This window comes from Choloepus didactylus, chromosome 8 (assembly GCF_015220235.1).
Source record: "Choloepus didactylus isolate mChoDid1 chromosome 8, mChoDid1.pri, whole genome shotgun sequence".
Taxonomy (NCBI): domain Eukaryota; kingdom Metazoa; phylum Chordata; class Mammalia; order Pilosa; family Megalonychidae; genus Choloepus; species Choloepus didactylus.
In genome coordinates, this window is record NC_051314.1 from 2,042,359 (window position 1) to 2,060,626 (window position 18,268).

Consider the following 18,268-nt stretch of genomic DNA (forward strand, 5'->3'; position numbering starts at 1 on the left):
GTTGGAATAATCTTTGTATGTGCAATAACAAAATGTCAGTAAATGCATCATACAAACATCTGTAAAGGAGAACTGATCTAAGGTTAATTAAAGGCATATTTTTTAATCGTGTGTTTGGGAGATCCACATGTTTCTTTAAGACATTAATACAATATAGACACAGGAGTGTGAGGTCAATGCATTTTAAATGCGACAAAAGGTTCCTGCTTGGCACTCCAGCAGTTTCCCAGGTGTGCTGAAACCACCTGCACACATGCAATGACCCCCTCCCCTAGGTGATGAGATGCCCCATTGAGGCATCGCCAGCCATGAGTGCCTGGATCACAGGCGCGGTGACAGGGTCACCGTAGGGGCCTGCCATGTGGGGGGTGGCCATCCCCTGCCATCCAGGAAGGCAGGGAGTGCATAGGTTTCCTGCATATCTCCAACTGGCCCCCACAGACATCTGTGGGATTGAACCAAACCAAAGAAAAGAGGAATCAGCTACATCACTTCTGCTGGATGCTTCTATTTTCATCCTGGGGCCCTTAGTTTCCCTCAGAAACAGAGCAAGTCACAGCCCGGCATGTGCTGTGCCTGGGACTGTCCCACGTGCTGCTGGAGTGTGATCTTGCTGTGTCTCCTGGGTACACTGTGGAAAAGGTTCACAAGGCAGGGGCTTAAAACAATGGTGGTGATGCTGATGATGGTGATGGTGGTGATGATGGTGATGGTGATGACGATGATGACGGTGTTGATGGTAATGATGGTGATGATGATGATGGTGATCATGGTGATGGTGATCATGGTTATGGTGATTACGGTGAAGATGGTGATGATGATGGTGATGATGGTGATGCTAATTGCGGGACACTGTTATCGAGTTCCGACTTGGCGGGCCTGGGCCAGGGGAACTGATCAGCCCCTAGGAAAGGTAGTGGGGCACGGGTGGTAGCACCCTCCACGGCCCCCCGGGCCTGAGAAAGTGGAGCCGAATGCAGGCCCCATTTCCTCACCCCAAAGTACAACCATTGGGGAGGGCTTGCCGGAGAAAACCCCCCCCCGTGCCTTACCCGCACCCTCCACCCTCTTCGTTACCGGAGCAACTCCTGCCCCTTTTCAAACAACCTCCGCGCCCTCTCAGAACCAATCCAAGCCTTTAACCCCTACAGCTACCCCGCCCTCTAAACCGCCCGATATAAGCTTGTACTCTCCCCTAATAAACTCTCTTGGCTTCCTCACCCTAAAAGAAACGTGTCCCGCCTGTTTCTTCTCGCCGCCCTCCACACCTTGCACGCCACTGCCGGGGACCAGGCCCAGTCCCCCGCCTCGCCCTCGCCTCCGGGAAAGAGCCCCCGCCGCCGGTATCCTCCGAGCAATCCCGAGAGCATAGGATTTAGCAACCGGCCGCCACCCCCCCCCAGAAGAGTCAACAACGACCGCACTAATGATGATGATGATGGTGATGATGATGATGGTGATGGTGGTGATGACGATGGTGACAATGGTGACAATGGTGATGGTGATGATGGTGATAGTGATGGTGATGATGGTGATGGTGATGGTGGTGATGGTGATGATGAGGATGGTTATGGTGATGATAATGGTGATGATGGGGATGGTGATGATGATGAGGATGGTGATGATGGTGATAGTGATGGTGATGATGGTGAGGATGGTCATGAGGATGGTGATGGTGGTGATGGTGATGATGATGATGGTGATGATGGTGTTGATGGTGATGATGGTGATGATGATGGTGATGATGGTGATGGTGATCATGGTTATGGTGATTACGGTGAAGATGGTGATGATGATGGTGATGATGGTGATGCTAATGATGGTGATGATGGTGATGATGATGGTGATGGTGGTGATGACGATGGTGACAATGGTGACAATGGTGATGGTGATGATGGTGATGGTGATGATGATGATGGTGATAGTGATGGTGATGATGGTGATGGTGATGGTGGTGATGATGGTGATGATGAGGATGGTTATGGTGATGATAATGGTGATGATGGGGATGGTGATGATGATGAGGATGGTGATGATGGTGATGGTGATAGTGATGGTGATGATGGTGATGATGGTGATGAGGATGGTGATGGTGGTGATGGTGATGATATTGATGGTGGTGATGGTGATAATGGTGATGATGGTGATAATGGTGATGATGGTGATGATGAGGATGGTGATGGTGGTGATGGTGATGGTGATGGTGATGATGAGGATGGTGATGGTGGTGATGGTGGTGATATTGATGGTGATGATGGTGATAATGGTGATGATGGTGATAATGGTGATGATGGTGATGATGAGGATGGTGATGGTGGTGATGGTAATGATGAGCCAGATGGCATGGGAGGGGCAGTGATTCCCAGGCCCTGACTCCAGGTGCAGGTGGCACCTGTGCAGGTAGCCTTGGACTTGCTCACTCACACCCTGTTCCACAGGCCCAGGGAATGTGCCTTGAAGGGTGAGGGCAGCACCGGCAGGGCCTTTGCCCCTGTGATGGTCGGGTTCATGTGTCAACTTGGCCAGGTGATGGTAACCTGCTGTCTGGTCAAGCAAGCACTGGCCTAAATGTTGCTGTGAGGGTATTGTGGCTGGTTAGTAAACCAACAGCCTGGTTTATTAAATTATCAGTCAATTGGCTGCAGCTGTGACTGATGACTCACCAAAGAGTGTGCCTTCCACAATGAGAGAATGCAATTGGCTGGATTTAATCCAATTAATCAGTTGAAGACTTATAAGCGAGGCAGATAGAGGACCTTCACTTCTTCTTCGGCTGCCCAGTGAAGCATTTCCTGAGGAGATCGTTGAATTTGCTGGTTCGTTTCCTGAGGAGTTCATCGGACATCTTCATTGGAGTTGACAGTTTGCTGACTGCTCTACAGAATTTGGACTCATGCATACCCACAGTTGCGTGAGTCACTTTTACAAATTTTACAGTCAGAGACACCTCTCGTTGATTCTGTTTCCCCTAGAGAACCCTAACTAATACATCCCCTAAAGGCTGCCCGCGGTCCCACCATCTCAGAGGCAACCCTTTTCTAGGAGATGATTGTCGGGGGGGGGGGGATTCATTTAAAAACACATTGTTCAAGTAACAGAGTCTTTTTGGAAGGAAGCAAGGAGGAGCGGTGGGTCTCAGCCTTCGCAAACGCCGTTGCCCGGAAGCCCTGCCTGTCCTCCTCATGCCTCCTGGTCCCTCCCCCTCCCCCGCTAGTCACACAACACCAGCCTCCCCAGCTTCGTTTACTTTTGTTCTTAGGACTCACAGACTGCCTCCCGCTCCACCTTCTGAGCCAGCTCATCGTCCCTGTGTCAAATGAGGGGGCATTCTCCTGCATGCCCCCAGCTCTGCCCAGATCCCCACCCCCAGCCCTTCTCCCGGGACAGCCGGGATTCGGTTTCTGCAGTGGCCACCTGCCCTGACCCAGGGCTAGTCTGGTGACCTCAGGAGACCAGGCCGGCTCACCCACCCGGAGCGGTGGTGTCAGCACTGTGCAGGAGACAGAGCTGCTGCTACTGCTGCTTAAGTGTCAGAGCCTAATGCAGACGCCGCACACTGGAGCCCGGACTGAGAACGTGGTGAACGATTTTCACGGTCTTTTCATGCCTCACACTGCAAGTCAACTTAGAAATTGAAGGCTAGAAGTAGAAATGACCATGTGTCCGTGGTTCCAGGATGCGCTCACCCTCCGTTCTCCCACTTCCTTTATCCCAGCCCTGTCCACGAGCTCTGCCGCCACCTCGGCCAGGGCTTGCTTCTACAGGTACCTGCCAGATGGCAGAAAATTTCAGGCTAAAACTGGAGCACTAAGAACGCTCACCCCTTCTTGCCCTGGAGCTAAGCAAAGAACTCAGGCTAGAACTCTGGGGTGAGGGTGGGGCTGGAGCCCCCCAGGTTCTGTCTCAGAGGGGATGCAGCGGCAGGGATGAAGCAAGGTCCCGGGGACAGGACTGGATGCCAAGGTCCCGCATGTCCGCCCCTCACCTTTGTCCCACCCCAGCCCCGGCCGCTGTGCTGCGTGTCCTGGAGAGAAGCAAGTGGCAGGAGCTCACTGGGACCCCGGTCCCCCAGGACTGCCACACCCCCTCAGCTCCGCGCAACTGTGGGGAAGTCGCGGTTCCCGGGGTCACAGATCCTTTATCTAAAGAAACAGAACTGCCGACAGCAATTCTGCAGCGAGGGTTAGTGCAGGACTGTCCCTGTTGGACGTGGGGACAGACGGAGCCACAGCCCAGGCCGGGAACAGCAGATGGGGCTCACCAGGTGGGAACGTGGCCGCACTGGGTGTCGGTGGGACTTTGAAGGAAGTGCACTGAGCGGCTTTATTTAAACCCTCCCCTCCCTCGAGAGGGTCCTTCCCTCGCAGACGAGCTCTGGCTTCTTGTCCTGACCAGGTGGCAGCCTGCTGCAGGGGGTCCCGTGTGCAGCAGGGGGTCTTGGTGGAGAGATGAGGAGGGTCCCAGACCCCACATTGGGTCAGAAGCCAGGTGAGGCCAATCGGAGGGGCCAAATTAATTATAGCCTAACGAGCGCCGATGCTGTGAAGACGTTCCCAGGAGCCCGGATGTCGGGCGCAGCTGCCCCCACACGGCCCTGCCTCCCCTCGGTTCTCCAGGGCCCAGCAGCGCCTGCCCCTGGCCCCCACCCCACCCCAGTCAGCGCCGAGGAGCACAGGAAACTGTAGTCGAAACTCCTTCAGCATCCATGTCACACAAGAAGGGGCATCACCTGTTAGGAACTGGGGGGGGTTCTGCACCACAAGATCCCCAGGTCCAGGATTGCTCTATGAGGAGATGACTTCAGTGGGGAAGATTTTCCAAGCCAGCAGGAAAACGCAAATCCCTTCGACTGAAAGCAACAAGGCACATGGCTCATGACATCGATTTTCGGGGATGGCTGAGCTATTATACTGCACATATTTTCAGGTGTGGGTCAGCACGAAGCAGCCGATGAGCGGTTCATGGGGCTGCCCGTCCTTCGGGGGACGGCCGGGGTGGCCACGTCCCCGTGAACCGTGCACACAGGGGGCTGCCACCTGGTCAGGACAAGAAGCCAGAGCTCGTCTGCGAGGGAAGGACCCTCTCGAGGGCGGGGAGGGTTTAAATAAAGCCGCTCAAGTGCGCGTCCTTCAAAGTCCCACCGACACCCGGTGCGGCCACGTTCCCTCCTAGTGAGCCCCATCTGCTGCTCCTGGCCTGGGCTGTGTCTCCGTCTGTCCCCGTGTCCAGCATGGACAGAGGCTCTGGGGGAGGCCTTTGGACACACCAGGGCACGAGGCCAGGGGGAGGGACCGCAGAGGACAGGGCGGGTGCAGCAGGAGGCCAGGAGGCCAGCGGTGGGGCCAGGCCCCTGACCCAGCCACAGCTCTGGCTTCCAGCTCAGCCAGGCACCCCAGGCCCCGGGGAGGCCCTCTTTGAGGCCCAGCATCTGGGCTCTGGGGCTCCCGAGCAAAGGGTGAGGCCACCCCTGGGGCTTGGCCTCATAGAACAGGGCCCACCCACATGGAAATGAACACTTTCAGACCCAGCTCTGGGGGCTGCACCTGGGTCTCCCCTGCAGGGTTCAGACCCAGGAGCCAAAGCTCAGACAGAGCAGCGTGTGACTGGGCTGCAGGGACAGACAGACAGGCAGAGACTGACCCCTCCTGCCACCTCCCCACCTGGTGCCAACCACCGGTGGGCATTTCTGCTCAGTGCCATCTGCTAGTCCATAATAAGCAGAGCCGTCTGGAGTGGGCTGAATGGGGCCCCCAAAAGCCACGTCCACGTCCTGGTCTGAGCCCATGTCTGGTGCCTTCCAGAGCAAAGGACTTTGCAGAGGTGTGAAGGCTCCTGAGATGGGGACGCCGTCCTGGACCACCTGGGTGGGCTCCCAGTGCAGAAACGCGGTGCCGATAAGAGGGAGGCAGAGGCTGGTGGGGGGGTGGCCACAAGCCTGGGGAGCTGAAGAGGCAGAGGGAGCCTCCCCAGAGTCCCCGGAGGGCAGGGCACTGCCCACACCCGGATGTCGGACTCGTGGCCTCCAGAGCGGTGTGATGATGCACGTTGTTGCTCTAAGCCCTCAGGTTTGGGGTCCCTGGTGAAGGCGGCCCAGGGACCCTCAGGACTTTGCCACCAGCTCTCCTGGGACATGATCCCAGCACTGGCCCCGGCTCCTCCGGCCCCTCGTCCACAGCCGCCAGGGACCTCTGGCCTCCTCACGGTCGGCACCAGCTCTGTCTCACTGGGAAAGGGCAGAGCAGACACCACCCCCTGTCCCCCCACTTCGTGAGTGAGAGGGGCCCCTCTTGATGTCGGGGTGCCCGGCTGCCCTGCCCACAGCCCTGGCACAGGGCCCAGCCTCCCCACAGACTCTGGTCTCGGCACCACCCCGTGCCTGAACAGCTTATCTGCTCCCTGCCTCAGTCTCCCTAACCGAACAATGAAAAGACTGACTCCAGAGGCTTTAATTCTTTCAACTTGAATCCTCAGTGATGCTGGAGAGAGCCCCTCGCCCACCCACTCACAGAAGGCTGAGATCTCCCGATTCCCCTTTGGGGTGACCGTCCTTTGAGGCGGGGATCAGCAGCAGGGAGGGTGGGCGTTCTGGATGGAGTGGGTGGGTACAAGGTCGGGTGTGCTCCGAGGAGGGGAGGACGCCCCCACCAGAGGAGGGGCTCCGGATGCCCACCTGGCCCAGCCCTGCAGGGTGACGCAGCTCTTGGGGGGAAAGATGCTGACTGTGCGCAGTGCTGGGGGGCCGGGGCTGGGGCTGGGTCAGGGCAGCTCTGTGGAGTGGCTCTGCTGCTGGGGTCTGTCAGCATTTTTCCTCTCTCTCGGGAGGTGGAATCCATATTCCGTGCCCCAGGTGGGTGTCACCAAACCACCTTACCTGTGGGGGGACAGCCAGTGGCCCCACTTGCTCCCCAGGCCAGACCAGCCTCCCCAGCCCCGAAAATGACCCAGCGGAGCAGGAAGACAGGAGGCGGGCAGCTGCCAGGGTCCCTGGTCCCACCACCCCACTGGGAGCTACATGACAAATGAAATCCTTTTCTTTCCTCCTGCGCAAGTGAGCTCTATTTAGGACAGCGGGGCAAGCCCTGTCAGTGAGAACCCAAAGGTGCATTTCTGTTTCCCACCCTCAGGTCTCTGCAGAGAGCCCAGTCTCGGGGTCGGGGTCCTGGCCTGGGAAGTGGGGACAAAAGTCCTGCCCGGGAAGCTCCAGGTGGTCACGGGAAGTTGGAACACGGGGGCCACGCCAGGGTCCCCTGGTCAGTGAGTCCGGCTGCCCTAACCCACAGACCCCACTGCCGACCTGGCATTGTGGGGGGGCACCCGGCACAGCGCCCTGGAAGTCCCCTGCTCAATCCTGAGGACATGGGAATGGCCCGGCCCGAGCCCACGGTGGCCACAGCGGGCAGCCCAGTGAGGGCAGAGAACAGCTGGGGGAGGAGGGGGCTCCGGGGGTCAGCCATGTGAACCGGGCAACTCTGGGTGCGGGCGGGGTCTGGGGGTTCTGGCACCTCAGATGATACGATGATACCCACTCGGTCATCTAGCAAAGATTCATGGAGCCCTGGGGGGGGTCCTGATCTCTGTGTTGCCCCCCCAGCCCAGGCGTCAGGGCCTGCGTGTGACCCCCCCCACCCACACCCAGGGCCCTGCTGGGGGTCAGCACCTGTGTCGCCAGCGGCTAGTACATCCCGTCCCACAGTGGCTAGGAAGTGGGGGACCAGTTGCGCACCCCATCCCGGGACCCAGGCTCTGGGAGAGTCCGGGGCCTCCCTGGGACCCCCTGTTCCCTCGCTCCCACCGGCGGGGTCTGGGTGCAGACAGGAGGCAACTGGGTGGTGCCGCCTCCCGGGGGCTCCCAGGCAGGGCGGACCCCATGGCCCCCACGGCCCCCACCCAGCTGCCCGCACGCCGCTGCTTCCTTCCCTGTCCTCCTGCTCCTAGGTGGAAAGTCAGAAAGCAGGAGCCAGCACCTCCGCAGCTGCCAGGCGGAGAGGACTCAAGGTCTAAGTGCAGCCACCCGGCACTGGTCTTCAAGACAGAAAACAGGGAAAGAAAGGGAAGGGGCCATCGCCCTCCACCAAGAGCCCCTGTCGGTGTCTCCAACGAGGCCCACGGGGAGAGGGGACAACTGAGGGTGGACACTGCCGCCCTCCCCGACTCCACCCCAGCACTCTCGGGCCCGTGGCCCTGGCCAGCAGGGGCCGAGGCGGGCATGGTGGCTCACGACTGACCGTCCAAGGCCCCCTAGGAAGGTGGGCAGAGGCGGAGGGTGGCTGTGCCGAGCGAGAACCGGCCTCACCCCCGCACCGCTCAGCCACACCCGGCTACACACGCTTCCTCCTTGGAATCGGCCGTCCGCAGAGCCTGCAGAAGTTTGCAAGAACCCATCAAAATAAAACGAAAAAAGAGGGGAAGCCGCTCAGTAAAGATAACTGTGACTGACTCCACGCAAAATATTATGTATTTGGGAAAAGCCTATTAAAATAAATCAGTATGGTTTTAGAAAATTATTGGATAAAAACTCTTAAAATTCTCAGAGATAAACAAAAATGAGAAAAATCTTAAAAGAGAGAAAAATGCTTAGCCAGATTAAAAACTGACCTATGGAATTCGGACCGGCCGACATGGAGCAAACGCGGTCAATTGCACTGGGTCGGGCTGGACGCCTGGCAAGGAGCTGTCAGGTGACTTGTCTTCACGGCGCAGCTTTGGAAGTTCTAGAAGTCACTCATGCAACATCACTTAAAAGGGACTTTGCGGTCCCCCTGGAACCTCCCTTTCCGTCTTCCTGCCCAGTGTCCGGGTCTCACCAACAGCCTCAAAATGTGGGTCCTGGTAGGGGCAGCCCCAAGTGGTAACCTCAGCTAAGCCTCAGGGGTGGCTGGAGGACAGCCCCGCAGTGAGACCCCTGACCCCCATCCTAGGCCACAGGGCAGTGGGGGGGGGGTGCAACCCGAGGCTCCAGGGCAGGGGTCTCCCCACATCAGGGGGTCAGACTCACTCCAATGGGGCAGCAGTAAGGAAGAAGGGTCAGCTCAGTATGAAGAAGTTGGGGCGTCTTGGTGCTCCCGGCTGGTGGTCTGCTGCTTAGGACCCAGAGGCAGGGGCCACAAGCCAAAGAATGTGGGTGGTCCCTGAAGCTGGGAAAGGCAGGGAAACGGATCTCCCCAACCCAGAGCTTCAGAAGGAGCTGGCCCTGCCGACACCCCGATTTAGCCCCGTGAGATGCTTGTTGGACTTCTCTCCTCCAGAGAGCTGTAAGACGATGGCTGTGTGCTGTTTCAGGCCCCCGTGTCTGTGGCTCTTTGCTGTGGCCACCACAGGACACTGAGGTGGAGCTTCTTGGTGCCTGCCCTGCCCTGGTCTGGGGTCCGGTCACCCGACGCCCACCGTCCCTTTGTGCCATCATCCTCTGAGAATCAAGGAGGGGGGCTTCCCAGCCGTGATCCCATGGGACACGGCATCCTCCTCACAGCAGCCCCTCAGGGGAGGTTTGGGGCCGGGGGTCCAGCACTAGCTGCCCTCTGCCCCGTCCTCAGCCTGGGGATTCCCGTCCATTCCGTGGGCTTCTGCTTGTCTGGGAGCCTGGAACTCACACCCGGGAACGTGCACAGTGGAGCAGGGTTAAATCAGTTTGCTCTCTGCTTCCACATGGTGAAATTTCACCACCCAGGGAAAAGGATGGCAAGAGTGGCAGATGAGAACACCCCCCAATTCCAGAGCTACACCCCAGCGCTCCTCTACCCCCAAAAGCAAAGCACCCCTGATTTGGAAGAAGGGAGATGAGCTGGTAGGAGGTCTGGGTGGAGAGTCCCCTCCCACCCATGAGCACGGGGAAGGCATCACCGGTGGAAGCAGGGAGGGGGGGACAAGGGCAGGGGATGGAGGACAGGAGCCCTGAGCTGGGGCCGGGGGGCCCGGGCAGCAGCTGCAGGGACAGCACGCGGCTTCTCGGAGGGACACAGACTCCTGGGGTCACCAGTGTGGGTCACCTGGGGTCACCACAGTGCCGATCGGGGTCCTAGGGTCACCACACTGCTGATCAGGGTCCCGGGGTTACCAGGTGTGGATTGGGGTCACCAGGGCACCCCGGGCCCTTTCATCTGCTGGCCCCTGTCCCAGGTGCCTGAAGCCCCCCGGGAAGGAAGTGGGGCCCCCTCAGAGCCAGCCATGCTCCCCGCAGGCAAACAGTTCCCGGCTATCTCCCGCCTTCCCCTGCTCTCCCCTTCCTCACATCTACCAGGGTGTTTCCAAACGTGGAAAGTGATCTCTCGGCACACACAGGTTGGTGGGCTTCCGTGGGCTAGCCTGGGACCCTGGCCTGCAGCTCCAAGTGACCACCAAGGAGAAGGACACCTGGTCCACCTGGTCCACTCCCAGGTGGGGCAACCGTGGGTCCCCACCCGCTGCCCCCTCGGGCGGGTGCCGGCCATGCCAAGGGTGGGGGCGTCTGCAACTCAGAAGGAAACCCGCAAATGCAGGCCGCGAGAAACCACGCAGGGAAAATGCAGTTTCTGCAACAAGCAAGTTGCAAAGGAGGGAGGGAGAGAACAGGGAGTGATGGGGAGAGCATGGGGCTTGGAGAGCTCACTAAGGTCACCAAGCTCCACCCAACACAGGGTGAAGATCAGGAGAGAGAACTGGTTTTCAAAGTTGGTGCCACGGAGCAATCAGCTGAGGCCCTGGGGGAACGGACTCCCTGGTTTCATACGGTGACTGCTGCAAAACACGCCACTAGCTGGATAATATCCATTAACCAGTCAGGAGAAGGTGCAAATAAAGACTCCATTCATAATTTCATCAAAAATACGAAAAGCCACGTAAAAAACTCGTGGGTAATAGGCAGGACCCAGAGTGAGAAAATGCACAATTTTACAGAGGAACAGAGCATACCACGAATTATCCTTTGGATTGATCTGCCGTGTTCCTATGTGAAAAGACTTAATATTATGATTCATTATTTATTCACCTACAAATTAAATACAATTTCTATGAAACTGACAGTGGGACTTTGAGGGGATTTCACAAAATGATTGTCATTTTTATTGTTAAAAAAAAGGAATAAAGAGGAAAATATTAAAAATAAGAATAATGAATGGAGACAAGTTTGCTACCAGATTTATCAATTATAAAATGATGATAATTTTTACATGTTGATTCTACGGATGTGCCGATTCTGATCAGTGCAGGAAATGGCACGCGCGCCCCGCCGGCACCTTCCGCGACAGTTTAGACACAAGCAGCTGGGGAGACACCCAGCTCCCACCTGCACAAACCTGGACTCCCGATGGACAGGTAAACGTTAAAGATTAAAACACTAAATCAGTCAAAGGTATAGCTGATTAACGCTTGACCTAATCTCATAATGGACAATCTGTGCTTTCAGGTGGAGACTCAGAACAGAAGGCAAAGGACAAACTGGGATAAAATATTTGCAACCTATTTGACAGCAAAATACTCAATGCCCTTCAACAATAGAAATGGACAGATGGTACAAATAGCCTATTAACTACAGAAGAAATGCCAAAAAATCACAATAATGTTCAAAGGAATAGCACTTAAAACCTTTGGATATTTTAACATTAAAAATAGAAACATTAAACTGAATGATTAAAAAAATAATATTTTAAAAACTACGGTTGTCCAGAGCTTGGCAAATCGGCCCCATGGTGTACTAGAGGTGAGCAAATAAATGGATTTGAGATTGGACAATGCAAATCCAATTGCATGTGTCTAAAGCCTTAAAAGGTGTTTATCTATTTGACAAGCCAATTTCATTTCTGAAATTTTATATTAAGAAAATGGTCAAATATACAGACTGTCAATAAAGACATATCAGCATTATGAAAAATAGTGAAAAACTGAAGTGACGTAAATGTCCAGCAATGGAGAGCTGTGAAATAAATTCTTATACACACGTATGCTAAATAAGATGCAGTTACTTTAGTTTATATCAGGGAAGAACGTGTGACAAGCACAAAATAACCACAATGTGTTGTTAAAGGAGAAATAGTGTACAATAGCCTGTTTATGATAATTCTCATTTTGCAGATGTAAATTACAAGTTTATTTACACAATGGGGGGGAGACTGGAAGCAGAAGTCCCAAGAAGCCAGTGGTTAGGGGGTTGATTACAAGCAGGCCGCACTTTCTCAGGTGCCCACACATGCTCACCTATATTTACACACATACTTATAATTATTGGGGGATTTTTGGACTGACAAGCAGTCCCTTCAATCGTCACATTAAAATAAGTGAACACCACTGTGGATCGCCGGGCAGTGAGCACGATCAGGTTTGTCTCCCGTGACGTGGCTTTTCCCGCTGCCCCCCAATCGGAAGTGAATGGGGTGCAGTCACTGAAGGGTGCGATGCTCCGTGGCTGCGGCCTCCAGACCCCAGCTTCTCAGTGCTGCCCGCGGGGCCGGAGCTCCCACCCCACCTGTGTGCTGCAGGGCCCAGGCAGGTCCCAGAGCCCCACCTTCCGCTCCAGAGCCGGTCCTGGCAGGTGCGGTTTCTGCTTCCCACACCTGTGGACACCAAGGGGCAAAGGATGGAGAGGACGTGCAGGGAACGCTTTGTTTTCCATGGAGACCCAAGGCACAATTCAGATTTTGAAAATTGCATGTTCCTTTTTATATAAGTAGCCAATAATATTTGTAGAAAATACAGTGCATTGAGAAAAGTATACAGGATAAAATGGAATCTTTCTGCATCCCCTGAATCCTGCATTTCCACCTCGAATAGCTTGGTGTATTTCCGTCCAATATCTTCTTTAAGTTAACTGTGAACCACGCCGTAAGAATGACGCTTGGCACCTGTTTTCCATGCTCCATGCACCATGATTGTCCACACTGAATGTGGACTCGTGCAGGCTCTGCGGGTGGGTGGGGGCTGCTGACCTCACCAGGTCTCTGTGGCAGACTCCAGGGTGTCCCCAACCTTAGGCCATTGGTGATGAAGTCGGGAGCCCCTGTACCGAGCTCTTCGTGCAACTCTCAGCTTGTGGCCATATGTTTGGGAAATTTGGGGGGTTGACAGCACCCAGTGGCAAGGAAGGAGTTGAACCTGATGGAATCTGGCCTTGGTGAGCGGTGACCATGCCTGAGCCCCTCTGCGTTCCTAGGCCTTGAGGTTTCCACCTGCAGATTGGGGGCAGGACACCAGCTTCCACCTCTTACGGGAAGACTGAGCTATTTAGGTCATGCAAACTGCTTAGAACAGGGCAGTGAGAGCAAACTGATAATGACTAGCATCAGTGTCACTACACTTGTCACAGGCCAGGCCATGTCCTGGGCACTGGGGATGGAGCTGGGACAAACCGGACCACAGTGGGCTGGGTGGCCACAGGATGGCATTGGCCGGAGCTGATGGGCCCCCGTGGACAGAATCGCTGCCTCCCGGGCCAGGCCAAGAAGAGACGGGTGGACGTCAGGCCCTGTGTGCACCAGCCCTGCCCTCCAGCAGGATGGTTCCGGGGACATGGCCGGGTGACTCGGCACAGCCTGGGCACCTCCACTGAAGCCCCAGCCTCAAGACACCAGGAAGCCTGGCTCAAGCTCGGCACCCGAGGGTGGTCGCCTGGGGGTGTCTCCTGCTGTGGCCCACACCACACTCCACGGCCTCTGGGCACGAGAAAGATGCTGCACCGTGAGCCCGCACAACGTCCCCTGCCTGCAGGTGGGGACGGGGATGGGCACATGGCCGGGAAGTTTCAGCAATGGAAACAGTGAGCAGATGTAGCGTAGTTCCTGGTGATGGGATTGCCAGTCAACGGATAAAGGTTCTTGGTGCCTATTTCTGGAGGCAAAACCACCCTGCAGAAGCACCACGTCCATTTCCACTTGCACCAGCTCTGTGCAAAGTGCCCGAGGCACCACATCCCATTGGCAATGGACATTTGCGAAAAAAAAAAGAAAAGGATTGAAGAAGTAAGAAAAGAAAAGAAATTACTGTGACAATTAGGCAGCAATGCTATGTGCTATCTCGTTTAGATATTTTTTAATTTCCAGCCATCCATTGAATGACACGTTGCCAGTGTCCTCTGTCGTCCGTGCTGACAATTACCCTCCAAGTGCTCCGGTTGGGATGACAACATGTAAATCATCTAATAACAAGAGGCTCTGGGGGCATCCTCACATTTACGGACCTCATGGATATGATTTTTAGAAACGATCTGACTCTTCATGCTCAGGATTCCACTGTTGGGTTTGCCTTTTTTTCTTAGTGTTTGCAAAACACTTTATATATGAAGGCTAACAACTCATCGCCAAGGTGAGCACTCGCCAGCTGTTCAGCCTTTGGTTGGGACCGCGTGGGAGTCTATCGAATGTGCAGGGTGGCTGCCGCCCCGTCCCTGCCCTGGGTTTCCTCCACATGAAGCACCCACACGCCTCGAGGCCCCGGATCCTAGAGTTGAGGCTCCCGCCTGTGCTGGGGGCCCCGGGGTGCTCAGCCAGGGGAGTGTATTTCCCAGAACTATGGTGACACAGAGATGTGCAGACAGAGCACACCAAGGAAAGATCCAGTTTGTCACAAGTCCCAATAGTGGCCTGTGAGTGATCAGAGTCTGTCAAAAAAGATTCCTACTTCACACCGCCCAAGAAAACTGAGCCTGTGGGGCTGGCCTGTGAGACTCACGTGGGATTTTTCAGAGGCGTTTCTGGAGGCTGAGTACCCTTCTCCTGGGAGGCGAGCAGCTTGCCTTACGAGTGTATTCCGGCCGGGGGAGGAGAGGGGAAGCGGCTGGGCAGAGCCCGGCATCTGGGAGAGAGTAAATCAGAGCCGACCAGGTAGCCGTCTTGTCACGTTCTCACCTGTCACAAATGAGCCGCTCAGGGCAGTGGTTTGTTTCCGCGGGTGTAGACGCATCACCGCACATTCAGGGACCACAGCACACACGTCCTGGAAGTGACAGCATCTGAGATCAGGGAAGGGAATGAAAAACACCTTCCTCTGCCTAAGGTTTTGAGGGAGACTCGAGGACAACTCTGTATCCCTAAATCTGTGATATAAACACTGTCGTTGCACTGCTGATTGTGACCACATGGCAGGTGTCTGGTCCAAGTCAAAGGCACCGGGTGACGCAGTCACCACAGTTGGCAGGTAGGAGGCAGAGAAAAATTCACATTAATTTATAATCTATAATCTGTCAATCTACAATCAATCAAAATTTATAATTTCCCTTTATATGCTAAACAAACCTCTATGATACGTAAACATAATTTCCCTTTATAATATACATGAATATGTGTATATACTTACATATTATATGTATATGTTTACTTGTGTGTGTGGCATATAAGTATTTGTGGAACAGATCATTTGCCAATCATTTTAGTTATTTCCAAATCATTTGATATCAACTTTACTGAGGTATGATTTACATAAAATAAAACACATCCACTTTCAGAGTACAGATTCCTGAGTTCTGTTAAACATATGCAGCTGTGAAATCAACACTCCAGTCAAGACACAATCATTTCCTCTGACCCAGAAAGTCGTCTCGGCCCCTTCCCGGTCATTTCCCCCAGCCCCGGATGCAGGCAACCACAGAACTACTTTCTGTCACCACAGGTTGGATTCCTCTTTTCTTGAGTGTGATGTAAACAGAATCTGAGAGCATGTACTTGTGTGTCTGGCTTCTCCCACGTGGCATGTTTTTTGAGTCTCTATGTTGACGCATGAATCAGCCTCTCACTCCTGAGAAGTGAAGTTTGCTGAATCGTCTTCCATTGTATATAACCCATACGCAACTCTCCGCAGGCACAATAATGAGTGTGTTGCACACAGAACAATGTCCTTACCCATTCACCAGCTAATAGACATTAACCCTTTGAATCAATCTGCAGTGAATGTTTGTGCACAAGCTTTTGTGGTAAACATACTTTTCCCCTTGGGTAAGTATCTAGGAATAAAAATAATTGTTTGGTTATATTGTAACTCTACATTTAACTTTATAAGGAAATGCCTGTGCCGGTTTGAATATATTGTGTCCCCAAACGCCATTATCATTGATGTAATCCTGGTGGGCAGACGTTGTCAGTGTTGATTAGATTGCAATTCTTTGAGTGTTTCTGTGGCAATGTGCCCCACCTAGCTGTGGGTGATGACTCTGATTGGATAATTTCTGTGGAGGTGTGGCCCTGTCCATTCAGGGTGGGTCTAAGTTGAGTCACTGGAGCCATATAAATGAGCTGACAGACAGAGGGAACTCAGTGCAGCTGTGAGTGATGTTTTGAAGAGGAGCTACAGCCAAGAGGGACACTTTGAAGAAAGCACAGGAGCTGCAGATGAGAAAGAGTTTGAAGACGGCTGTTGAAAGCAGACTCTTGCTCCAGGGAAGCTAAGAGAGGACAAATATCCCAAGTGCAACTGAGAGTGACATTTTTGAGGAACTGCAGCCTAGAGAAGAACATCCTGGGAGAAAGCCATTTTGAAACCAGAACTCTGGAGCAGACGCCAGCCACGTGCCTTCCCAGCTAACAGAGGTTTTCTGGACGCCATTGGCCATCCTCCAGTGAAGGTACCCGATTGCTGATGTGTTACCTTGGACACTTTATGGCCTTAAGACTGTAACTGTGTAACCAAATAAACCCCCTTTTATAAAAGCCAATCCATCTCTGGTGTTTTGCATTCCGGCAGCATTAGCAAACTAGAACAGATTTTGGTACCAGAGAAGTGGGGTGCTTTTGCTGCTGAGTTTGCAAATACCAAACATGTTGGAATGGCTTTTTAAATGGATAAGGGGAAGATTGTGGAAGAATTGTGAGGAGCTTGATAGAGAAGGTCTAAACTGCTTTGAAGAGACTGTTTGTGGAAATATGGACTCTAAAGATACTTCTGATGAGGCCTTGAACTGAAATGATGAATGTGTTGTTGCAAACTGGAAGAAAGGTGATCCTTGTTTTAAAGTGGCAGAGAATTTGGCAAAATTGAGTCCTGGTGTCAGATGGAAGGAAGAATTTGAAAGTGACAACCTGGAATACTTAGCTGAGGAGATCTCCAGACTACGTGTGGAGGATGTACCCTGGCTTCTTCTTGCAGCTTATAGCAAAATGCGAGTGGAGAGAGATAAACTTAGAACTGAACTCTTGGATTCAAAGAAACCAGAAGCTGATGGCATGGAAAATTATAGGCTTCCAGGGGGTGGAATCCCAGAAGCTACAGCCCAACATGAGGATGTAGTCAAACATGGAACCCAGCCACCATTTCAGTACAAGCCAAGATTGGAAAAGGAGTTAAGCAGAAAGGATTTGTGGAAAGTCCTATTGTCTGATGGCTTTGACCCCTGTGTGCTTCATGTGAAGCCAACAGAAGTTTTGCAAGATCTTTATAGACAGAGCCACTATCATTCGGGATTGGAGGAGAAAGACAAAGAACACATTGAAGGAAAAATTTCTTCAAAGACAGAGCCATGGAGGTTGAGGTCTGGAGTCAAGAGGCCTTGGGCTGGGAGAGTGGAGCAGCCCACATGCATGGAAAGGGTGAGTTTGCCCTGGAGGTCGAGGGTGGGCCTTCCTCCTTGATGCTCCGGAAGAGTTTTGCCACCTCAGGTCCCAAAGAGGGCGGAGCACATTCCCAGGGAATTGGGGAGAGCCTGGCTGCCACCGCACTGTTCTGAAGGAGTTGAGCATGTGCCCCAGAGATGGAAGGGAATGCGGGTGCTGCCCCGATGTTTGAGGAGGATGGAACTGAGAAGATGGTCTCCCTAATGTGTGGATACGTTGGAGCACTCACCTAAGCATTTGGAGAGGAAAGATCTGCTGCAAAGGCCCTTAGAAAGGGTTAAACTCCCGCTCTCTCAAGCCCCAAGGATGCAACGTCATTCTGTAAATGATTCTCAGACTTTGAAATCTAATGAAGTTTGTCTTGTGGGTTTTAGGAACTGTTTCAGTCCTGTTAACCCTATTTTCCTTACTCTTTCTCCTTATGGCAATGGGAATGTTTATCCTATGAATGTACCTCCATTGTATATTAGAAGCACATAACTTGTTCTAAGTTCACAGATCCACAGCTAGAGGGGAATTATGCCTTAGGACTGACCACACCTATAATTGATTTTGATGGGATCTTGTACTTAACTATTGTTACTGAAATGATTTAAGTTTCTGTGATATTGTTGTAGGATGACTGTATTTCGTATATGGAAAGATAATGTCATTTTGGGGTCCAGGGGGTGGAATGTGCCAGTTTCAATATATTGTGTCCCCCAAACGCCATTATCTTTGATGTAATCTTGTGTGGGCAGACGTTATCAGTGTTGATTAGATTG